Source organism: Mesoplodon mirus (assembly GCF_964341445.2).
Source record: "Mesoplodon mirus genome assembly, chromosome: X".
NCBI lineage: Eukaryota > Metazoa > Chordata > Mammalia > Artiodactyla > Ziphiidae > Mesoplodon > Mesoplodon mirus.
In genome coordinates this window covers 44,469,478-44,495,715 of record NC_138981.1, presented here as the reverse complement: position 1 = coordinate 44,495,715, position 26,238 = coordinate 44,469,478, and positions in this window count along the sequence as shown.

Here is a 26,238-nt window from a genome sequence, read left to right as displayed (position 1 = left end):
GAAAGATTCACGAATTTGGAAATGGTTTGGGGCTTTGGGTGTAGACTACTACCACTGCCACTGTGGTCTCAAGCAAATTATTTAACATCTCTATACCACAATATCTGCATGCTTGTTATTATTATTTAATAATAATAATATCCTCATTATTATTTGGGGATAATAATAGTAGCAATGTCACAGAGGTTTTCTTAGGGACTAAATAAATTAATCCATGTGAATTGCCTAAAATAAATCTGGCATCACTATGAAAACAAAAGAAGTATCAGCTATCACAATTGTTATTAATTACTATTAAGCTCTCAATACTACATCAGGCATTGTGATAAAGAGATCAGGAAAGGGAGGCAGTGAGGGCCAGGCCATTTTCAATATTTTCCCACTTTTACCAATATTCACATCCACGGAGAGAGAAACGGTCTCTGGTCCTCTGGATTTGGGAGGCACTCACCTTCAGGGGTTTTCTCTCTTGCATGTTGGAAGCCTCCTGAGCAGGTTCATCTAAAAGAAGGTGACAAATCAGAATTTTTCTTTGTTGGTACATAGTTCCAAACTGCAGAGAGACTCCTGTAGTATCAGAATTCTGCAGCAGAGGGTTATGAGTCCATTCACTGTCAAGGAGTTACTTTGAGACAAGCCTCTGTATTATAACGGTTTATGCATTTATTTGCAGCATCAATTCATAATTTTCCTTCTGATGGTTTATACAAAGCGAACTAAACCCCATCACTGCCTCATCCTATTCATTACATATTTCTTACTTGTTTCCCCAAAGAATTAAATTGACTGGTCTTTAACCAAAAATCACTGTATACTTAAAACGGTGAATTTCATAGTATGCCTCAATGAAACTGTTAAGTGTACGATGAACCATGGATGATTTAATCCAGCGGTTCTGGAATGTTTCCAGTATAAGAACACCTCTTTAATGTCAAAAACTTTGTAGATACTCAAACCACAGGACCGCCAGGGAAGTCCCTTGAATTGAACACCTTTGAATAACCTGTGAACTCTGATTCTTTATTTCCGTTTTATGGACTAGGAACTGGAGCTCAGAGAATTTGGAAGGCTTGCCCCGAGTTACACAGCTTTCATATCGATGAAACTCAAGTCTGTGACTCTGGAAGTCAGGGTTTTTTTTTGTCTTGTTTTGTTTATTTTTAATTTTTGGCTGTGCCATGCAGCTTGTGGGATCTTAGTTCCCTGACCAGGGATTGAACCTGGGTCCCGGCAGGGAAAGCGCCAAGTCCTAACCACTGGACCACCAGGAAATTCCCTGGACGTCAGTTCTGATGTTTCAGCTGGAGCTGGGTGAGCTCCTCAGCCCAGCCTGGCCCCAGGCCTGTCCAGGATCCATCTCCCACACCTAGCGCATGCACTTGAACATGGCCAGGGAAGCCAGAGGAGTTGTTCCCAAAGAGTTTCCTCTTACCTGATGTTTCCTTGCTCCGCTCAACAGAGGTATCTGCTTCTTCCGGGGGGCACAGTTGATTCTGAGCCTGCTCTGAGCCTGATGTTACTGGTACTAACTTCAAACGACTTTTTTTCTCTTTGTGCTTCACCTTTTCAATCTGAAGGTCACATACAAAGAGTATCAGTGGCATTTCTCGAGTGCTTTAGAGCTTACAAAGTGTCTCTGTGCGCAGTACCTTAGTTAAAGTTCTCAACAAGTCGGGGAGATCATCATATTACCTGTACCTACATTACGAGGAACCTGGGAAGTTAGAAGGAAAAGGAAATGGTCTACATGAAGGGTGTTTCCAGGACTAGAACGCTTGTCTTTACACTCTTTCCAGGCTGACACTCTCGCCAAGAGGGGTCTCCATGTGAGCAGGAGTGTGCTACACGGAAGATTCGGGGAAGCACAACACTCTAACAATCCACGGGGTCTGTGAAGGTGAGGAGGGGCTTCTATAAAATATAAGGGATCGAATATAAGCTAGTAGACAGCTGCTGGGAGAGTAAATGGACCAATGCACAGAAGGGACAAAACACTGCTGGCAAATGGTGTGGGGGGATGAATATAGGGAAGGGAGAAGAAAGGAATGGTTTACGGAAATTCATGTAGACAGCCAAGAAAGTGGTGCCAGGTGTGCCATCCTGTCCTACCCTGGCAAGAACATTTCAGTTGGAATTAAGCGAGGTGGTTCCTCTACCAATTCTACTGGTGTCAGGGTGTGTCACTGACAAACGTCAAGCAAACCCTCATTCAGCTCCTTTGTTTATGAAACAGTGAGCAATAACAGTATAACCAGCTCCCTCATTTATGAATCAGTGAACAATAACTGTAAAACAAGCTAAGTGAAAGCACTTTCCGAGCTTACAAATGCTGTTTAAACGTGGTAATAATAAAAATGAATACATTCTTTTATGATCCTTCTTTGAATTCTCTCCTCAACTGTGTCCACACTGGCAACCCACCCGCCAGATCCCTTTACCCTCTAAACTAGAGCTTGATCTGCAATTGTGGAAGAACTTATTCAAGATCCCTCCAAGGGTCCCCCTGGGCTGGGACTGAGGCTTCAGAGATGCCTCAGGTGCAGACAAGGCCCCGAAGGAGCTCACAGAAGGGAGGGGCCAACAGTCCAGGCGATTCCCAAGCCATGTGAAAGGGGCCCTTTGACTGAGCAGAGGGGAGCTGGTACTTCCTGTTGTGAGACTGGGCATCTAAACAGAAGCATCAGCAGCGTCTGCGAGTTTAGCCCTAGGGGAAATGCCTGAGCTTCAGAAACATATGAAAGATTCACGAATTTGGAAATGGTTTGGGGCTTTGGGTGTAGACTACTACCACTGCCACTGTGGTCTCAAGCAAATTATTTAACATCTCTATACCACAATATCTGCATGCTTGTTATTATTATTTAATAATAATAATATCCTCATTATTATTTGGGGATAATAATAGTAGCAATGTCACAGAGGTTTTCTTAGGGACTAAATAAATTAATCCATGTGAATTGCCTAAAATAAATCTGGCATCACTATGAAAACAAAAGAAGTATCAGCTATCACAATTGTTATTAATTACTATTAAGCTCTCAATACTACATCAGGCATTGTGATAAAGAGATCAGGAAAGGGAGGCAGTGAGGGCCAGGCCATTTTCAATATTTTCCCACTTTTACCAATATTCACATCCACGGAGAGAGAAACGGTCTCTGGTCCTCTGGATTTGGGAGGCACTCACCTTCAGGGGTTTTCTCTCTTGCATGTTGGAAGCCTCCTGAGCAGGTTCATCTAAAAGAAGGTGACAAATCAGAATTTTTCTTTGTTGGTACATAGTTCCAAACTGCAGAGAGACTCCTGTAGTATCAGAATTCTGCAGCAGAGGGTTATGAGTCCACTCACTGTCAAGGAGTTACTTTGAGACAAGCCTCTGTATTATAACGGTTTATGCATTTATTTGCAGCATCAATTCATAATTTTCCTTCTGATGGTTTATACAAAGCGAACTAAACCCCATCACTGCCTCATCCTATTCATTACATAGTTCTTACTTGTTTCCCCAAAGAATTAAATTGACTGGTCTTTAACCAAAAATCACTGTATACTTAAAACGGTGAATTTCATAGTATGCCTCAATGAAACTGTTAAGTGTACGATGAACCATGGATGATTTAATCCAGCGGTTCTGGAATGTTTCCAGTATAAGAACACCTCTTTAATGTCAAAAACTTTGTAGATACTCAAACCACAGGACCGCCAGGGAAGTCCCTTGAATTGAACACCTTTGAATAACCTGTGAACTCTGATTCTTTATTTCCGTTTTATGGACTAGGAACTGGAGCTCAGAGAATTTGGAAGGCTTGCCCCGAGTTACACAGCTTTCATATCGATGAAACTCAAGTCTGTGACTCTGGAAGTCAGGGTTTTTTTTTGTCTTGTTTTGTTTATTTTTAATTTTTGGCTGTGCCATGCAGCTTGTGGGATCTTAGTTCCCTGACCAGGGATTGAACCTGGGTCCCGGCAGGGAAAGCGCCAAGTCCTAACCACTGGACCACCAGGAAATTCCCTGGACGTCAGTTCTGATGTTTCAGCTGGAGCTGGGTGAGCTCCTCAGCCCAGCCTGGCCCCAGGCCTGTCCAGGATCCATCTCCCACACCTAGCGCATGCACTTGAACATGGCCAGGGAAGCCAGAGGAGTTGTTCCCAAAGAGTTTCCTCTTACCTGATGTTTCCTTGCTCCGCTCAACAGAGGTATCTGCTTCTTCCGGGGGGCACAGTTGATTCTGAGCCTGCTCTGAGCCTGATGTTACTGGTACTAACTTCAAACGACTTTTTTTCTCTTTGTGCTTCACCTTTTCAATCTGAAGGTCACATACAAAGAGTATCAGTGGCATTTCTCGAGTGCTTTAGAGCTTACAAAGTGTCTCTGTGCGCAGTACCTTAGTTAAAGTTCTCAACAAGTCGGGGAGATCATCATATTACCTGTACCTACATTACGAGGAACCTGGGAAGTTAGAAGGAAAAGGAAATGGTCTACATGAAGGGTGTTTCCAGGACTAGAACGCTTGTCTTTACACTCTTTCCAGGCTGACACTCTCGCCAAGAGGGGTCTCCATGTGAGCAGGAGTGTGCTACACGGAAGATTCGGGGAAGCACAACACTCTAACAATCCACGGGGTCTGTGAAGGTGAGGAGGGGCTTCTATAAAATATAAGGGATCGAATATAAGCTAGTAGACAGCTGCTGGGAGAGTAAATGGACCAATGCACAGAAGGGACAAAACACTGCTGGCAAATGGTGTGGGGGGATGAATATAGGGAAGGGAGAAGAAAGGAATGGTTTACGGAAATTCATGTAGACAGCCAAGAAAGTGGTGCCAGGTGTGCCATCCTGTCCTACCCTGGCAAGAACATTTCAGTTGGAATTAAGCGAGGTGGTTCCTCTACCAATTCTACTGGTGTCAGGGTGTGTCACTGACAAACGTCAAGCAAACCCTCATTCAGCTCCTTTGTTTATGAAACAGTGAGCAATAACAGTATAACAAGCTCCCTCATTTATGAATCAGTGAACAATAACTGTAAAACAAGCTAAGTGAAAGCACTTTCCGAGCTTACAAATGCTGTTTAAACGTGGTAATAATAAAAATGAATACTTTCTTTTATGATCCTTCTTTGAATTCTCTCCTCAACTGTGTCCACACTGGCAACCCACCCGCCAGATCCCTTTACCCTCTAAACTAGAGCTTGATCTGCAATTGTGGAAGAACTTATTCAAGATCCCTCCAAGGGTCCCCCTGGGCTGGGACTGAGGCTTCAGAGATGCCTCAGGTGCAGACAAGGCCCCGAAGGAGCTCACAGAAGGGAGGGGCCAACAGTCCAGGCGATTCCCAAGCCATGTGAAAGGGGCCCTTTGACTGAGCAGAGGGGAGCTGGTACTTCCTGTTGTGAGACTGGGCATCTAAACAGAAGCATCAGCAGCGTCTGCGAGTTTAGCCCTAGGGGAAATGCCTGAGCTTCAGAAACATATGAAAGATTCACGAATTTGGAAATGGTTTGGGGCTTTGGGTGTAGACTACTACCACTGCCACTGTGGTCTCAAGCAAATTATTTAACATCTCTATACCACAATATCTGCATGCTTGTTATTATTATTTAATAATAATAATATCCTCATTATTATTTGGGGATAATAATAGTAGCAATGTCACAGAGGTTTTCTTAGGGACTAAATAAATTAATCCATGTGAATTGCCTAAAATAAATCTGGCATCACTATGAAAACAAAAGAAGTATCAGCTATCACAATTGTTATTAATTACTATTAAGCTCTCAATACTACACCAGGCATTGTGATAAAGAGATCAGGAAAGGGAGGCAGTGAGGGCCAGGCCATTTTCAATATTTTCCCACTTTTACCAATATTCACATCCACGGAGAGAGAAACGGTCTCTGGTCCTCTGGATTTGGGAGGCACTCACCTTCAGGGGTTTTCTCTCTTGCATGTTGGAAGCCTCCTGAGCAGGTTCATCTAAAAGAAGGTGACAAATCAGAATTTTTCTTTGTTGGTACATAGTTCCAAACTGCAGAGAGACTCCTGTAGTATCAGAATTCTGCAGCAGAGGGTTATGAGTCCACTCACTGTCAAGGAGTTACTTTGAGACAAGCCTCTGTATTATAACGGTTTATGCATTTATTTGCAGCATCAATTCATAATTTTCCTTCTGATGGTTTATACAAAGCGAACTAAACCCCATCACTGCCTCATCCTATTCATTACATAGTTCTTACTTGTTTCCCCAAAGAATTAAATTGACTGGTCTTTAACCAAAAATCACTGTATACTTAAAACGGTGAATTTCATAGTATGCCTCAATGAAACTGTTAAGTGTACGATGAACCATGGATGATTTAATCCAGCGGTTCTGGAATGTTTCCAGTATAAGAACACCTCTTTAATGTCAAAAACTTTGTAGATACTCAAACCACAGGACCGCCAGGGAAGTCCCTTGAATTGAACACCTTTGAATAACCTGTGAACTCTGATTCTTTATTTCCGTTTTATGGACTAGGAACTGGAGCTCAGAGAATTTGGAAGGCTTGCCCCGAGTTACACAGCTTTCATATCGATGAAACTCAAGTCTGTGACTCTGGAAGTCAGGGTTTTTTTTTGTCTTGTTTTGTTTATTTTTAATTTTTGGCTGTGCCATGCAGCTTGTGGGATCTTAGTTCCCTGACCAGGGATTGAACCTGGGTCCCGGCAGGGAAAGCGCCAAGTCCTAACCACTGGACCACCAGGAAATTCCCTGGACGTCAGTTCTGATGTTTCAGCTGGAGCTGGGTGAGCTCCTCAGCCCAGCCTGGCCCCAGGCCTGTCCAGGATCCATCTCCCACACCTAGCGCATGCACTTGAACATGGCCAGGGAAGCCAGAGGAGTTGTTCCCAAAGAGTTTCCTCTTACCTGATGTTTCCTTGCTCCGCTCAACAGAGGTATCTGCTTCTTCCGGGGGGCACAGTTGATTCTGAGCCTGCTCTGAGCCTGATGTTACTGGTACTAACTTCAAACGACTTTTTTTCTCTTTGTGCTTCACCTTTTCAATCTGAAGGTCACATACAAAGAGTATCAGTGGCATTTCTCGAGTGCTTTAGAGCTTACAAAGTGTCTCTGTGCGCAGTACCTTAGTTAAAGTTCTCAACAAGTCGGGGAGATCATCATATTACCTGTACCTACATTACGAGGAACCTGGGAAGTTAGAAGGAAAAGGAAATGGTCTACATGAAGGGTGTTTCCAGGACTAGAACGCTTGTCTTTACACTCTTTCCAGGCTGACACTCTCGCCAAGAGGGGTCTCCATGTGAGCAGGAGTGTGCTACACGGAAGATTCGGGGAAGCACAACACTCTAACAATCCACGGGGTCTGTGAAGGTGAGGAGGGGCTTCTATAAAATATAAGGGATCGAATATAAGCTAGTAGACAGCTGCTGGGAGAGTAAATGGACCAATGCACAGAAGGGACAAAACACTGCTGGCAAATGGTGTGGGGGGATGAATATAGGGAAGGGAGAAGAAAGGAATGGTTTACGGAAATTCATGTAGACAGCCAAGAAAGTGGTGCCAGGTGTGCCATCCTGTCCTACCGTGGCAAGAACATTTCAGTTGGAATTAAGCGAGGTGGTTCCTCTACCAATTCTACTGGTGTCAGGGTGTGTCACTGACAAACGTCAAGCAAACCCTCATTCAGCTCCTTTGTTTATGAAACAGTGAGCAATAACAGTATAACCAGCTCCCTCATTTATGAATCAGTGAACAATAACTGTAAAACAAGCTAAGTGAAAGCACTTTCCGAGCTTACAAATGCTGTTTAAACGTGGTAATAATAAAAATGAATACTTTCTTTTATGATCCTTCTTTGAATTCTCTCCTCAACTGTGTCCACACTGGCAACCCACCCGCCAGATCCCTTTACCCTCTAAACTAGAGCTTGATCTGCAATTGTGGAAGAACTTATTCAAGATCCCTCCAAGGGTCCCCCTGGGCTGGGACTGAGGCTTCAGAGATGCCTCAGGTGCAGACAAGGCCCCGAAGGAGCTCACAGAAGGGAGGGGCCAACAGTCCAGGCGATTCCCAAGCCATGTGAAAGGGGCCCTTTGACTGAGCAGAGGGGAGCTGGTACTTCCTGTTGTGAGACTGGGCATCTAAACAGAAGCATCAGCAGCGTCTGCGAGTTTAGCCCTAGGGGAAATGCCTGAGCTTCAGAAACATATGAAAGATTCACGAATTTGGAAATGGTTTGGGGCTTTGGGTGTAGACTACTACCACTGCCACTGTGGTCTCAAGCAAATTATTTAACATCTCTATACCACAATATCTGCATGCTTGTTATTATTATTTAATAATAATAATATCCTCATTATTATTTGGGGATAATAATAGTAGCAATGTCACAGAGGTTTTCTTAGGGACTAAATAAATTAATCCATGTGAATTGCCTAAAATAAATCTGGCATCACTATGAAAACAAAAGAAGTATCAGCTATCACAATTGTTATTAATTACTATTAAGCTCTCAATACTACATCAGGCATTGTGATAAAGAGATCAGGAAAGGGAGGCAGTGAGGGCCAGGCCATTTTCAATATTTTCCCACTTTTACCAATATTCACATCCACGGAGAGAGAAACGGTCTCTGGTCCTCTGGATTTGGGAGGCACTCACCTTCAGGGGTTTTCTCTCTTGCATGTTGGAAGCCTCCTGAGCAGGTTCATCTAAAAGAAGGTGACAAATCAGAATTTTTCTTTGTTGGTACATAGTTCCAAACTGCAGAGAGACTCCTGTAGTATCAGAATTCTGCAGCAGAGGGTTATGAGTCCATTCACTGTCAAGGAGTTACTTTGAGACAAGCCTCTGTATTATAACGGTTTATGCATTTATTTGCAGCATCAATTCATAATTTTCCTTCTGATGGTTTATACAAAGCGAACTAAACCCCATCACTGCCTCATCCTATTCATTACATATTTCTTACTTGTTTCCCCAAAGAATTAAATTGACTGGTCTTTAACCAAAAATCACTGTATACTTAAAACGGTGAATTTCATAGTATGCCTCAATGAAACTGTTAAGTGTACGATGAACCATGGATGATTTAATCCAGCGGTTCTGGAATGTTTCCAGTATAAGAACACCTCTTTAATGTCAAAAACTTTGTAGATACTCAAACCACAGGACCGCCAGGGAAGTCCCTTGAATTGAACACCTTTGAATAACCTGTGAACTCTGATTCTTTATTTCCGTTTTATGGACTAGGAACTGGAGCTCAGAGAATTTGGAAGGCTTGCCCCGAGTTACACAGCTTTCATATCGATGAAACTCAAGTCTGTGACTCTGGAAGTCAGGGTTTTTTTTTGTCTTGTTTTGTTTATTTTTAATTTTTGGCTGTGCCATGCAGCTTGTGGGATCTTAGTTCCCTGACCAGGGATTGAACCTGGGTCCCGGCAGGGAAAGCACCAAGTCCTAACCACTGGACCACCAGGAAATTCCCTGGACGTCAGTTCTGATGTTTCAGCTGGAGCTGGGTGAGCTCCTCAGCCCAGCCTGGCCCCAGGCCTGTCCAGGATCCATCTCCCACACCTAGCGCATGCACTTGAACATGGCCAGGGAAGCCAGAGGAGTTGTTCCCAAAGAGTTTCCTCTTACCTGATGTTTCCTTGCTCCGCTCAACAGAGGTATCTGCTTCTTCCGGGGGGCACAGTTGATTCTGAGCCTGCTCTGAGCCTGATGTTACTGGTACTAACTTCAAACGACTTTTTTTCTCTTTGTGCTTCACCTTTTCAATCTGAAGGTCACATACAAAGAGTATCAGTGGCATTTCTCGAGTGCTTTAGAGCTTACAAAGTGTCTCTGTGCGCAGTACCTTAGTTAAAGTTCTCAACAAGTCGGGGAGATCATCATATTACCTGTACCTACATTACGAGGAACCTGGGAAGTTAGAAGGAAAAGGAAATGGTCTACATGAAGGGTGTTTCCAGGACTAGAACGCTTGTCTTTACACTCTTTCCAGGCTGACACTCTCGCCAAGAGGGGTCTCCATGTGAGCAGGAGTGTGCTACACGGAAGATTCGGGGAAGCACAACACTCTAACAATCCACGGGGTCTGTGAAGGTGAGGAGGGGCTTCTATAAAATATAAGGGATCGAATATAAGCTAGTAGACAGCTGCTGGGAGAGTAAATGGACCAATGCACAGAAGGGACAAAACACTGCTGGCAAATGGTGTGGGGGGATGAATATAGGGAAGGGAGAAGAAAGGAATGGTTTATGGAAATTCATGTAGACAGCCAAGAAAGTGGTGCCAGGTGTGCCATCCTGTCCTACCCTGGCAAGAACATTTCAGTTGGAATTAAGCGAGGTGGTTCCTCTACCAATTCTACTGGTGTCAGGGTGTGTCACTGACAAACGTCAAGCAAACCCTCATTCAGCTCCTTTGTTTATGAAACAGTGAGCAATAACAGTATAACCAGCTCCCTCATTTATGAATCAGTGAACAATAACTGTAAAACAAGCTAAGTGAAAGCACTTTCCGAGCTTACAAATGCTGTTTAAACGTGGTAATAATAAAAATGAATACTTTCTTTTATGATCCTTCTTTGAATTCTCTCCTCAACTGTGTCCACACTGGCAACCCACCCGCCAGATCCCTTTACCCTCTAAACTAGAGCTTGATCTGCAATTGTGGAAGAACTTATTCAAGATCCCTCCAAGGGTCCCCCTGGGCTGGGACTGAGGCTTCAGAGATGCCTCAGGTGCAGACAAGGCCCCGAAGGAGCTCACAGAAGGGAGGGGCCAACAGTCCAGGCGATTCCCAAGCCATGTGAAAGGGGCCCTTTGACTGAGCAGAGGGGAGCTGGTACTTCCTGTTGTGAGACTGGGCATCTAAACAGAAGCATCAGCAGCGTCTGCGAGTTTAGCCCTAGGGGAAATGCCTGAGCTTCAGAAACATATGAAAGATTCACGAATTTGGAAATGGTTTGGGGCTTTGGGTGTAGACTACTACCACTGCCACTGTGGTCTCAAGCAAATTATTTAACATCTCTATACCACAATATCTGCATGCTTGTTATTATTATTTAATAATAATAATATCCTCATTATTATTTGGGGATAATAATAGTAGCAATGTCACAGAGGTTTTCTTAGGGACTAAATAAATTAATCCATGTGAATTGCCTAAAATAAATCTGGCATCACTATGAAAACAAAAGAAGTATCAGCTATCACAATTGTTATTAATTACTATTAAGCTCTCAATACTACATCAGGCATTGTGATAAAGAGATCAGGAAAGGGAGGCAGTGAGGGCCAGGCCATTTTCAATATTTTCCCACTTTTACCAATATTCACATCCACGGAGAGAGAAACGGTCTCTGGTCCTCTGGATTTGGGAGGCACTCACCTTCAGGGGTTTTCTCTCTTGCATGTTGGAAGCCTCCTGAGCAGGTTCATCTAAAAGAAGGTGACAAATCAGAATTTTTCTTTGTTGGTACATAGTTCCAAACTGCAGAGAGACTCCTGTAGTATCAGAATTCTGCAGCAGAGGGTTATGAGTCCACTCACTGTCAAGGAGTTACTTTGAGACAAGCCTCTGTATTATAACGGTTTATGCATTTATTTGCAGCATCAATTCATAATTTTCCTTCTGATGGTTTATACAAAGCGAACTAAACCCCATCACTGCCTCATCCTATTCATTACATAGTTCTTACTTGTTTCCCCAAAGAATTAAATTGACTGGTCTTTAACCAAAAATCACTGTATACTTAAAACGGTGAATTTCATAGTATGCCTCAATGAAACTGTTAAGTGTACGATGAACCATGGATGATTTAATCCAGCGGTTCTGGAATGTTTCCAGTATAAGAACACCTCTTTAGTGTCAAAAACTTTGTAGATACTCAAACCACAGGACCGCCAGGGAAGTCCCTTGAATTGAACACCTTTGAATAACCTGTGAACTCTGATTCTTTATTTCCGTTTTATGGACTAGGAACTGGAGCTCAGAGAATTTGGAAGGCTTGCCCCGAGTTACACAGCTTTCATATCGATGAAACTCAAGTCTGTGACTCTGGAAGTCAGGGTTTTTTTTTGTCTTGTTTTGTTTATTTTTAATTTTTGGCTGTGCCATGCAGCTTGTGGGATCTTAGTTCCCTGACCAGGGATTGAACCTGGGTCCCGGCAGGGAAAGCGCCAAGTCCTAACCACTGGACCACCAGGAAATTCCCTGGACGTCAGTTCTGATGTTTCAGCTGGAGCTGGGTGAGCTCCTCAGCCCAGCCTGGCCCCAGGCCTGTCCAGGATCCATCTCCCACACCTAGCGCATGCACTTGAACATGGCCAGGGAAGCCAGAGGAGTTGTTCCCAAAGAGTTTCCTCTTACCTGATGTTTCCTTGCTCCGCTCAACAGAGGTATCTGCTTCTTCCGGGGGGCACAGTTGATTCTGAGCCTGCTCTGAGCCTGATGTTACTGGTACTAACTTCAAACGACTTTTTTTCTCTTTGTGCTTCACCTTTTCAATCTGAAGGTCACATACAAAGAGTATCAGTGGCATTTCTCGAGTGCTTTAGAGCTTACAAAGTGTCTCTGTGCGCAGTACCTTAGTTAAAGTTCTCAACAAGTCGGGGAGATCATCATATTACCTGTACCTACATTACGAGGAACCTGGGAAGTTAGAAGGAAAAGGAAATGGTCTACATGAAGGGTGTTTCCAGGACTAGAACGCTTGTCTTTACACTCTTTCCAGGCTGACACTCTCGCCAAGAGGGGTCTCCATGTGAGCAGGAGTGTGCTACACGGAAGATTCGGGGAAGCACAACACTCTAACAATCCACGGGGTCTGTGAAGGTGAGGAGGGGCTTCTATAAAATATAAGGGATCGAATATAAGCTAGTAGACAGCTGCTGGGAGAGTAAATGGACCAATGCACAGAAGGGACAAAACACTGCTGGCAAATGGTGTGGGGGGATGAATATAGGGAAGGGAGAAGAAAGGAATGGTTTACGGAAATTCATGTAGACAGCCAAGAAAGTGGTGCCAGGTGTGCCATCCTGTCCTACCGTGGCAAGAACATTTCAGTTGGAATTAAGCGAGGTGGTTCCTCTACCAATTCTACTGGTGTCAGGGTGTGTCACTGACAAACGTCAAGCAAACCCTCATTCAGCTCCTTTGTTTATGAAACAGTGAGCAATAACAGTATAACCAGCTCCCTCATTTATGAATCAGTGAACAATAACTGTAAAACAAGCTAAGTGAAAGCACTTTCCGAGCTTACAAATGCTGTTTAAACGTGGTAATAATAAAAATGAATACTTTCTTTTATGATCCTTCTTTGAATTCTCTCCTCAACTGTGTCCACACTGGCAACCCACCCGCCAGATCCCTTTACCCTCTAAACTAGAGCTTGATCTGCAATTGTGGAAGAACTTATTCAAGATCCCTCCAAGGGTCCCCCTGGGCTGGGACTGAGGCTTCAGAGATGCCTCAGGTGCAGACAAGGCCCCGAAGGAGCTCACAGAAGGGAGGGGCCAACAGTCCAGGCGATTCCCAAGCCATGTGAAAGGGGCCCTTTGACTGAGCAGAGGGGAGCTGGTACTTCCTGTTGTGAGACTGGGCATCTAAACAGAAGCATCAGCAGCGTCTGCGAGTTTAGCCCTAGGGGAAATGCCTGAGCTTCAGAAACATATGAAAGATTCACGAATTTGGAAATGGTTTGGGGCTTTGGGTGTAGACTACTACCACTGCCACTGTGGTCTCAAGCAAATTATTTAACATCTCTATACCACAATATCTGCATGCTTGTTATTATTATTTAATAATAATAATATCCTCATTATTATTTGGGGATAATAATAGTAGCAATGTCACAGAGGTTTTCTTAGGGACTAAATAAATTAATCCATGTGAATTGCCTAAAATAAATCTGGCATCACTATGAAAACAAAAGAAGTATCAGCTATCACAATTGTTATTAATTACTATTAAGCTCTCAATACTACATCAGGCATTGTGATAAAGAGATCAGGAAAGGGAGGCAGTGAGGGCCAGGCCATTTTCAATATTTTCCCACTTTTACCAATATTCACATCCACGGAGAGAGAAACGGTCTCTGGTCCTCTGGATTTGGGAGGCACTCACCTTCAGGGGTTTTCTCTCTTGCATGTTGGAAGCCTCCTGAGCAGGTTCATCTAAAAGAAGGTGACAAATCAGAATTTTTCTTTGTTGGTACATAGTTCCAAACTGCAGAGAGACTCCTGTAGTATCAGAATTCTGCAGCAGAGGGTTATGAGTCCACTCACTGTCAAGGAGTTACTTTGAGACAAGCCTCTGTATTATAACGGTTTATGCATTTATTTGCAGCATCAATTCATAATTTTCCTTCTGGTGGTTTATACAAAGCGAACTAAACCCCATCACTGCCTCATCCTATTCATTACATAGTTCTTACTTGTTTCCCCAAAGAATTAAATTGACTGGTCTTTAACCAAAAATCACTGTATACTTAAAACGGTGAATTTCATAGTATGCCTCAATGAAACTGTTAAGTGTACGATGAACCATGGATGATTTAATCCAGCGGTTCTGGAATGTTTCCAGTATAAGAACACCTCTTTAATGTCAAAAACTTTGTAGATACTCAAACCACAGGACCGCCAGGGAAGTCCCTTGAATTGAACACCTTTGAATAACCTGTGAACTCTGATTCTTTATTTCCGTTTTATGGACTAGGAACTGGAGCTCAGAGAATTTGGAAGGCTTGCCCCGAGTTACACAGCTTTCATATCGATGAAACTCAAGTCTGTGACTCTGGAAGTCAGGGTTTTTTTTTGTCTTGTTTTGTTTATTTTTAATTTTTGGCTGTGCCATGCAGCTTGTGGGATCTTAGTTCCCTGACCAGGGATTGAACCTGGGTCCCGGCAGGGAAAGCGCCAAGTCCTAACCACTGGACCACCAGGAAATTCCCTGGACGTCAGTTCTGATGTTTCAGCTGGAGCTGGGTGAGCTCCTCAGCCCAGCCTGGCCCCAGGCCTGTCCAGGATCCATCTCCCACACCTAGCGCATGCACTTGAACATGGCCAGGGAAGCCAGAGGAGTTGTTCCCAAAGAGTTTCCTCTTACCTGATGTTTCCTTGCTCCGCTCAACAGAGGTATCTGCTTCTTCCGGGGGGCACAGTTGATTCTGAGCCTGCTCTGAGCCTGATGTTACTGGTACTAACTTCAAACGACTTTTTTTCTCTTTGTGCTTCACCTTTTCAATCTGAAGGTCACATACAAAGAGTATCAGTGGCATTTCTCGAGTGCTTTAGAGCTTACAAAGTGTCTCTGTGCGCAGTACCTTAGTTAAAGTTCTCAACAAGTCGGGGAGATCATCATATTACCTGTACCTACATTACGAGGAACCTGGGAAGTTAGAAGGAAAAGGAAATGGTCTACATGAAGGGTGTTTCCAGGACTAGAACGCTTGTCTTTACACTCTTTCCAGGCTGACACTCTCGCCAAGAGGGGTCTCCATGTGAGCAGGAGTGTGCTACACGGAAGATTCGGGGAAGCACAACACTCTAACAATCCACGGGGTCTGTGAAGGTGAGGAGGGGCTTCTATAAAATATAAGGGATCGAATATAAGCTAGTAGACAGCTGCTGGGAGAGTAAATGGACCAATGCACAGAAGGGACAAAACACTGCTGGCAAATGGTGTGGGGGGATGAATATAGGGAAGGGAGAAGAAAGGAATGGTTTACGGAAATTCATGTAGACAGCCAAGAAAGTGGTGCCAGGTGTGCCATCCTGTCCTACCGTGGCAAGAACATTTCAGTTGGAATTAAGCGAGGTGGTTCCTCTACCAATTCTACTGGTGTCAGGGTGTGTCACTGACAAACGTCAAGCAAACCCTCATTCAGCTCCTTTGTTTATGAAACAGTGAGCAATAACAGTATAACCAGCTCCCTCATTTATGAATCAGTGAACAATAACTGTAAAACAAGCTAAGTGAAAGCACTTTCCGAGCTTACAAATGCTGTTTAAACGTGGTAATAATAAAAATGAATACTTTCTTTTATGATCCTTCTTTGAATTCTCTCCTCAACTGTGTCCACACTGGCAACCCACCCGCCAGATCCCTTTACCCTCTAAACTAGAGCTTGATCTGCAATTGTGGAAGAACTTATTCAAGATCCCTCCAAGGGTCCCCCTGGGCTGGGACTGAGGCTTCAGAGATGCCTCAGGTGCAGACAAGGCCCCGAAGGAGCTCACAGAAGGGAGGGGCCAACAGTCCAGGCGATTCCCAAGCCATGTGAAAGGGGCCCTTTGACTGAGCAGAGGGGAGCTGGTACTTCCTGTTGTGAGACTGGGCATCTAAACAGAAGCATCAGCAGCGTCTGCGAGTTTAGCCCTAGGGGAAATGCCTGAGCTTCAGAAACATATGAAAGATTCACGAATTTGGAAATGGTTTGGGGCTTTGGGTGTAGACTACTACCACTGCCACTGTGGTCTCAAGCAAATTATTTAACATCTCTATACCACAATATCTGCATGCTTGTTATTATTATTTAATAATAATAATATCCTCATTATTATTTGGGGATAATAATAGTAGCAATGTCACAGAGGTTTTCTTAGGGACTAAATAAATTAATCCATGTGAATTGCCTAAAATAAATCTGGCATCACTATGAAAACAAAAGAAGTATCAGCTATCACAATTGTTATTAATTACTATTAAGCTCTCAATACTACATCAGGCATTGTGATAAAGAGATCAGGAAAGGGAGGCAGTGAGGGCCAGGCCATTTTCAATATTTTCCCACTTTTACCAATATTCACATCCACGGAGAGAGAAACGGTCTCTGGTCCTCTGGATTTGGGAGGCACTCACCTTCAGGGGTTTTCTCTCTTGCATGTTGGAAGCCTCCTGAGCAGGTTCATCTAAAAGAAGGTGACAAATCAGAATTTTTCTTTGTTGGTACATAGTTCCAAACTGCAGAGAGACTCCTGTAGTATCAGAATTCTGCAGCAGAGGGTTATGAGTCCATTCACTGTCAAGGAGTTACTTTGAGACAAGCCTCTGTATTATAACGGTTTATGCATTTATTTGCAGCATCAATTCATAATTTTCCTTCTGATGGTTTATACAAAGCGAACTAAACCCCATCACTGCCTCATCCTATTCATTACATATTTCTTACTTGTTTCCCCAAAGAATTAAATTGACTGGTCTTTAACCAAAAATCACTGTATACTTAAAACGGTGAATTTCATAGTATGCCTCAATGAAACTGTTAAGTGTACGATGAACCATGGATGATTTAATCCAGCGGTTCTGGAATGTTTCCAGTATAAGAACACCTCTTTAATGTCAAAAACTTTGTAGATACTCAAACCACAGGACCGCCAGGGAAGTCCCTTGAATTGAACACCTTTGAATAACCTGTGAACTCTGATTCTTTATTTCCGTTTTATGGACTAGGAACTGGAGCTCAGAGAATTTGGAAGGCTTGCCCCGAGTTACACAGCTTTCATATCGATGAAACTCAAGTCTGTGACTCTGGAAGTCAGGGGGTTTTTTTGTCTTGTTTTGTTTATTTTTAATTTTAGGCTGTGCCATGCAGCTTGTGGGATCTTAGTTCCCTGACCAGGGATTGAACCTGGGTCCCGGCAGGGAAAGCGCCAAGTCCTAACCACTGGACCACCAGGAAATTCCCTGGACGTCAGTTCTGATGTTTCAGCTGGAGCTGGGTGAGCTCCTCAGCCCAGCCTGGCCCCAGGCCTGTCCAGGATCCATCTCCCACACCTAGCGCATGCACTTGAACATGGCCAGGGAAGCCAGAGGAGTTGTTCCCAAAGAGTTTCCTCTTACCTGATGTTTCCTTGCTCCGCTCAACAGAGGTATCTGCTTCTTCCGGGGGGCACAGTTGATTCTGAGCCTGCTCTGAGCCTGATGTTACTGGTACTAACTTCAAACGACTTTTTTTCTCTTTGTGCTTCACGTTTTCAATCTGAAGGTCACATACAAAGAGTATCAGTGGCATTTCTCGAGTGCTTTAGAGCTTACAAAGTGTCTCTGTGCGCAGTACCTTAGTTAAAGTTCTCAACAAGTCGGGGAGATCATCATATTACCTGTACCTACATTACGAGGAACCTGGGAAGTTAGAAGGAAAAGGAAATGGTCTACATGAAGGGTGTTTCCAGGACTAGAACGCTTGTCTTTACACTCTTTCCAGGCTGACACTCTCGCCAAGAGGGGTCTCCATGTGAGCAGGAGTGTGCTACACGGAAGATTCGGGGAAGCACAACACTCTAACAATCCACGGGGTCTGTGAAGGTGAGGAGGGGCTTCTATAAAATATAAGGGATCGAATATAAGCTAGTAGACAGCTGCTGGGAGAGTAAATGGACCAATGCACAGAAGGGACAAAACACTGCTGGCAAATGGTGTGGGGGGATGAATATAGGGAAGGGAGAAGAAAGGAATGGTTTATGGAAATTCATGTAGACAGCCAAGAAAGTGGTGCCAGGTGTGCCATCCTGTCCTACCCTGGCAAGAACATTTCAGTTGGAATTAAGCGAGGTGGTTCCTCTACCAATTCTACTGGTGTCAGGGTGTGTCACTGACAAACGTCAAGCAAACCCTCATTCAGCTCCTTTGTTTATGAAACAGTGAGCAATAACAGTATAACCAGCTCCCTCATTTATGAATCAGTGAACAATAACTGTAAAACAAGCTAAGTGAAAGCACTTTCCGAGCTTACAAATGCTGTTTAAACGTGGTAATAATAAAAATGAATACTTTCTTTTATGATCCTTCTTTGAATTCTCTCCTCAACTGTGTCCACACTGGCAACCCACCCGCCAGATCCCTTTACCCTCTAAACTAGAGCTTGATCTGCAATTGTGGAAGAACTTATTCAAGATCCCTCCAAGGGTCCCCCTGGGCTGGGACTGAGGCTTCAGAGATGCCTCAGGTGCAGACAAGGCCCCGAAGGAGCTCACAGAAGGGAGGGGCCAACAGTCCAGGCGATTCCCAAGCCATGTGAAAGGGGCCCTTTGACTGAGCAGAGGGGAGCTGGTACTTCCTGTTGTGAGACTGGGCATCTAAACAGAAGCATCAGCAGCGTCTGCGAGTTTAGCCCTAGGGGAAATGCCTGAGCTTCAGAAACATATGAAAGATTCACGAATTTGGAAATGGTTTGGGGCTTTGGGTGTAGACTACTACCACTGCCACTGTGGTCTCAAGCAAATTATTTAACATCTCTATACCACAATATCTGCATGCTTGTTATTATTATTTAATAATAATAATATCCTCATTATTATTTGGGGATAATAATAGTAGCAATGTCACAGAGGTTTTCTTAGGGACTAAATAAATTAATCCATGTGAATTGCCTAAAATAAATCTGGCATCACTATGAAAACAAAAGAAGTATCAGCTATCACAATTGTTATTAATTACTATTAAGCTCTCAATACTACATCAGGCATTGTGATAAAGAGATCAGGAAAGGGAGGCAGTGAGGGCCAGGCCATTTTCAATATTTTCCCACTTTTACCAATATTCACATCCACGGAGAGAGAAACGGTCTCTGGTCCTCTGGATTTGGGAGGCACTCACCTTCAGGGGTTTTCTCTCTTGCATGTTGGAAGCCTCCTGAGCAGGTTCATCTAAAAGAAGGTGACAAATCAGAATTTTTCTTTGTTGGTACATAGTTCCAAACTGCAGAGAGACTCCTGTAGTATCAGAATTCTGCAGCAGAGGGTTATGAGTCCACTCACTGTCAAGGAGTTACTTTGAGACAAGCCTCTGTATTATAACGGTTTATGCATTTATTTGCAGCATCAATTCATAATTTTCCTTCTGATGGTTTATACAAAGCGAACTAAACCCCATCACTGCCTCATCCTATTCATTACATAGTTCTTACTTGTTTCCCCAAAGAATTAAATTGACTGGTCTTTAACCAAAAATCACTGTATACTTAAAACGGTGAATTTCATAGTATGCCTCAATGAAACTGTTAAGTGTACGATGAACCATGGATGATTTAATCCAGCGGTTCTGGAATGTTTCCAGTATAAGAACACCTCTTTAGTGTCAAAAACTTTGTAGATACTCAAACCACAGGACCGCCAGGGAAGTCCCTTGAATTGAACACCTTTGAATAACCTGTGAACTCTGATTCTTTATTTCCGTTTTATGGACTAGGAACTGGAGCTCAGAGAATTTGGAAGGCTTGCCCCGAGTTACACAGCTTTCATATCGATGAAACTCAAGTCTGTGACTCTGGAAGTCAGGGTTTTTTTTTGTCTTGTTTTGTTTATTTTTAATTTTTGGCTGTGCCATGCAGCTTGTGGGATCTTAGTTCCCTGACCAGGGATTGAACCTGGGTCCCGGCAGGGAAAGCGCCAAGTCCTAACCACTGGACCACCAGGAAATTCCCTGGACGTCAGTTCTGATGTTTCAGCTGGAGCTGGGTGAGCTCCTCAGCCCAGCCTGGCCCCAGGCCTGTCCAGGATCCATCTCCCACACCTAGCGCATGCACTTGAACATGGCCAGGGAAGCCAGAGGAGTTGTTCCCAAAGAGTTTCCTCTTACCTGATGTTTCCTTGCTCCGCTCAACAGAGGTATCTGCTTCTTCCGGGGGGCACAGTTGATTCTGAGCCTGCTCTGAGCCTGATGTTACTGGTACTAACTTCAAACGACTTTTTTTCTCTTTGTGCTTCACCTTTTCAATCTGAAGGTCACATACAAAGAGTATCAGTGGCATTTCTCGAGTGCTTTAGAGCTTACAAAGTGTCTCTGTGCGCAGTACCTTAGTTAAAGTTCTCAACAAGTCGGGGAGATCATCATATTACCTGTACCTACATTACGAGGAACCTGGGAAGTTAGAAGGAAAAGGAAATGGTCTACATGAAGGGTGTTTCCAGGACTAGAACGCTTGTCTTTACACTCTTTCCAGGCTGACACTCTCGCCAAGAGGGGTCTCCATGTGAGCAGGAGTGTGCTACACGGAAGATTCGGGGAAGCACAACACTCTAACAATCCACGGGGTCTGTGAAGGTGAGGAGGGGCTTCTATAAAATATAAGGGATCGAATATAAGCTAGTAGACAGCTGCTGGGAGAGTAAATGGACCAATGCACAGAAGGGACAAAACACTGCTGGCAAATGGTGTGGGGGGATGAATATAGGGAAGGGAGAAGAAAGGAATGGTTTACGGAAATTCATGTAGACAGCCAAGAAAGTGGTGCCAGGTGTGCCATCCTGTCCTACCGTGGCAAGAACATTTCAGTTGGAATTAAGCGAGGTGGTTCCTCTACCAATTCTACTGGTGTCAGGGTGTGTCACTGACAAACGTCAAGCAAACCCTCATTCAGCTCCTTTGTTTATGAAACAGTGAGCAATAACAGTATAACCAGCTCCCTCATTTATGAATCAGTGAACAATAACTGTAAAACAAGCTAAGTGAAAGCACTTTCCGAGCTTACAAATGCTGTTTAAACGTGGTAATAATAAAAATGAATACTTTCTTTTATGATCCTTCTTTGAATTCTCTCCTCAACTGTGTCCACACTGGCAACCCACCCGCCAGATCCCTTTACCCTCTAAACTAGAGCTTGATCTGCAATTGTGGAAGAACTTATTCAAGATCCCTCCAAGGGTCCCCCTGGGCTGGGACTGAGGCTTCAGAGATGCCTCAGGTGCAGACAAGGCCCCGAAGGAGCTCACAGAAGGGAGGGGCCAACAGTCCAGGCGATTCCCAAGCCATGTGAAAGGGGCCCTTTGACTGAGCAGAGGGGAGCTGGTACTTCCTGTTGTGAGACTGGGCATCTAAACAGAAGCATCAGCAGCGTCTGCGAGTTTAGCCCTAGGGGAAATGCCTGAGCTTCAGAAACATATGAAAGATTCACGAATTTGGAAATGGTTTGGGGCTTTGGGTGTAGACTACTACCACTGCCACTGTGGTCTCAAGCAAATTATTTAACATCTCTATACCACAATATCTGCATGCTTGTTATTATTATTTAATAATAATAATATCCTCATTATTATTTGGGGATAATAATAGTAGCAATGTCACAGAGGTTTTCTTAGGGACTAAATAAATTAATCCATGTGAATTGCCTAAAATAAATCTGGCATCACTATGAAAACAAAAGAAGTATCAGCTATCACAATTGTTATTAATTACTATTAAGCTCTCAATACTACATCAGGCATTGTGATAAAGAGATCAGGAAAGGGAGGCAGTGAGGGCCAGGCCATTTTCAATATTTTCCCACTTTTACCAATATTCACATCCACGGAGAGAGAAACGGTCTCTGGTCCTCTGGATTTGGGAGGCACTCACCTTCAGGGGTTTTCTCTCTTGCATGTTGGAAGCCTCCTGAGCAGGTTCATCTAAAAGAAGGTGACAAATCAGAATTTTTCTTTGTTGGTACATAGTTCCAAACTGCAGAGAGACTCCTGTAGTATCAGAATTCTGCAGCAGAGGGTTATGAGTCCACTCACTGTCAAGGAGTTACTTTGAGACAAGCCTCTGTATTATAACGGTTTATGCATTTATTTGCAGCATCAATTCATAATTTTCCTTCTGGTGGTTTATACAAAGCGAACTAAACCCCATCACTGCCTCATCCTATTCATTACATAGTTCTTACTTGTTTCCCCAAAGAATTAAATTGACTGGTCTTTAACCAAAAATCACTGTATACTTAAAACGGTGAATTTCATAGTATGCCTCAATGAAACTGTTAAGTGTACGATGAACCATGGATGATTTAATCCAGCGGTTCTGGAATGTTTCCAGTATAAGAACACCTCTTTAATGTCAAAAACTTTGTAGATACTCAAACCACAGGACCGCCAGGGAAGTCCCTTGAATTGAACACCTTTGAATAACCTGTGAACTCTGATTCTTTATTTCCGTTTTATGGACTAGGAACTGGAGCTCAGAGAATTTGGAAGGCTTGCCCCGAGTTACACAGCTTTCATATCGATGAAACTCAAGTCTGTGACTCTGGAAGTCAGGGTTTTTTTTTGTCTTGTTTTGTTTATTTTTAATTTTTGGCTGTGCCATGCAGCTTGTGGGATCTTAGTTCCCTGACCAGGGATTGAACCTGGGTCCCGGCAGGGAAAGCGCCAAGTCCTAACCACTGGACCACCAGGAAATTCCCTGGACGTCAGTTCTGATGTTTCAGCTGGAGCTGGGTGAGCTCCTCAGCCCAGCCTGGCCCCAGGCCTGTCCAGGATCCATCTCCCACACCTAGCGCATGCACTTGAACATGGCCAGGGAAGCCAGAGGAGTTGTTCCCAAAGAGTTTCCTCTTACCTGATGTTTCCTTGCTCCGCTCAACAGAGGTATCTGCTTCTTCCGGGGGGCACAGTTGATTCTGAGCCTGCTCTGAGCCTGATGTTACTGGTACTAACTTCAAACGACTTTTTTTCTCTTTGTGCTTCACCTTTTCAATCTGAAGGTCACATACAAAGAGTATCAGTGGCATTTCTCGAGTGCTTTAGAGCTTACAAAGTGTCTCTGTGCGCAGTACCTTAGTTAAAGTTCTCAACAAGTCGGGGAGATCATCATATTACCTGTACCTACATTACGAGGAACCTGGGAAGTTAGAAGGAAAAGGAAATGGTCTACATGAAGGGTGTTTCCAGGACTAGAACGCTTGTCTTTACACTCTTTCCAGGCTGACACTCTCGCCAAGAGGGGTCTCCATGTGAGCAGGAGTGTGCTACACGGAAGATTCGGGGAAGCACAACACTCTAACAATCCACGGGGTCTGTGAAGGTGAGGAGGGGCTTCTATAAAATATAAGGGATCGAATATAAGCTAGTAGACAGCTGCTGGGAGAGTAAATGGACCAATGCACAGAAGGGACAAAACACTGCTGGCAAATGGTGTGGGGGGATGAATATAGGGAAGGGAGAAGAAAGGAATGGTTTACGGAAATTCATGTAGACAGCCAAGAAAGTGGTGCCAGGTGTGCCATCCTGTCCTACCCTGGCAAGAACATTTCAGTTGGAATTAAGCGAGGTGGTTCCTCTACCAATTCTACTGGTGTCAGGGTGTGTCACTGACAAACGTCAAGCAAACCCTCATTCAGCTCCTTTGTTTATGAAACAGTGAGCAATAACAGTATAACCAGCTCCCTCATTTATGAATCAGTGAACAATAACTGTAAAACAAGCTAAGTGAAAGCACTTTCCGAGCTTACAAATGCTGTTTAAACGTGGTAATAATAAAAATGAATACTTTCTTTTATGATCCTTCTTTGAATTCTCTCCTCAACTGTGTCCACACTGGCAACCCACCCGCCAGATCCCTTTACCCTCTAAACTAGAGCTTGATCTGCAATTGTGGAAGAACTTATTCAAGATCCCTCCAAGGGTCCCCCTGGGCTGGGACTGAGGCTTCAGAGATGCCTCAGGTGCAGACAAGGCCCCGAAGGAGCTCACAGAAGGGAGGGGCCAACAGTCCAGGCGATTCCCAAGCCATGTGAAAGGGGCCCTTTGACTGAGCAGAGGGGAGCTGGTACTTCCTGTTGTGAGACTGGGCATCTAAACAGAAGCATCAGCAGCGTCTGCGAGTTTAGCCCTAGGGGAAATGCCTGAGCTTCAGAAACATATGAAAGATTCACGAATTTGGAAATGGTTTGGGGCTTTGGGTGTAGACTACTACCACTGCCACTGTGGTCTCAAGCAAATTATTTAACATCTCTATACCACAATATCTGCATGCTTGTTATTATTATTTAATAATAATAATATCCTCATTATTATTTGGGGATAATAATAGTAGCAATGTCACAGAGGTTTTCTTAGGGACTAAATAAATTAATCCATGTGAATTGCCTAAAATAAATCTGGCATCACTATGAAAACAAAAGAAGTATCAGCTATCACAATTGTTATTAATTACTATTAAGCTCTCAATACTACATCAGGCATTGTGATAAAGAGATCAGGAAAGGGAGGCAGTGAGGGCCAGGCCATTTTCAATATTTTCCCACTTTTACCAATATTCACATCCACGGAGAGAGAAACGGTCTCTGGTCCTCTGGATTTGGGAGGCACTCACCTTCAGGGGTTTTCTCTCTTGCATGTTGGAAGCCTCCTGAGCAGGTTCATCTAAAAGAAGGTGACAAATCAGAATTTTTCTTTGTTGGTACATAGTTCCAAACTGCAGAGAGACTCCTGTAGTATCAGAATTCTGCAGCAGAGGGTTATGAGTCCATTCACTGTCAAGGAGTTACTTTGAGACAAGCCTCTGTATTATAACGGTTTATGCATTTATTTGCAGCATCAATTCATAATTTTCCTTCTGATGGTTTATACAAAGCGAACTAAACCCCATCACTGCCTCATCCTATTCATTACATAGTTCTTACTTGTTTCCCCAAAGAATTAAATTGACTGGTCTTTAACCAAAAATCACTGTATACTTAAAACGGTGAATTTCATAGTATGCCTCAATGAAACTGTTAAGTGTACGATGAACCATGGATGATTTAATCCAGCGGTTCTGGAATGTTTCCAGTATAAGAACACCTCTTTAATGTCAAAAACTTTGTAGATACTCAAACCACAGGACCGCCAGGGAAGTCCCTTGAATTGAACACCTTTGAATAACCTGTGAACTCTGATTCTTTATTTCCGTTTTATGGACTAGGAACTGGAGCTCAGAGAATTTGGAAGGCTTGCCCCGAGTTACACAGCTTTCATATCGATGAAACTCAAGTCTGTGACTCTGGAAGTCAGGGTTTTTTTTTGTCTTGTTTTGTTTATTTTTAATTTTTGGCTGTGCCATGCAGCTTGTGGGATCTTAGTTCCCTGACCAGGGATTGAACCTGGGTCCCGGCAGGGAAAGCGCCAAGTCCTAACCACTGGACCACCAGGAAATTCCCTGGACGTCAGTTCTGATGTTTCAGCTGGAGCTGGGTGAGCTCCTCAGCCCAGCCTGGCCCCAGGCCTGTCCAGGATCCATCTCCCACACCTAGCGCATGCACTTGAACATGGCCAGGGAAGCCAGAGGAGTTGTTCCCAAAGAGTTTCCTCTTACCTGATGTTTCCTTGCTCCGCTCAACAGAGGTATCTGCTTCTTCCGGGGGGCACAGTTGATTCTGAGCCTGCTCTGAGCCTGATGTTACTGGTACTAACTTCAAACGACTTTTTTTCTCTTTGTGCTTCACCTTTTCAATCTGAAGGTCACATACAAAGAGTATCAGTGGCATTTCTCGAGTG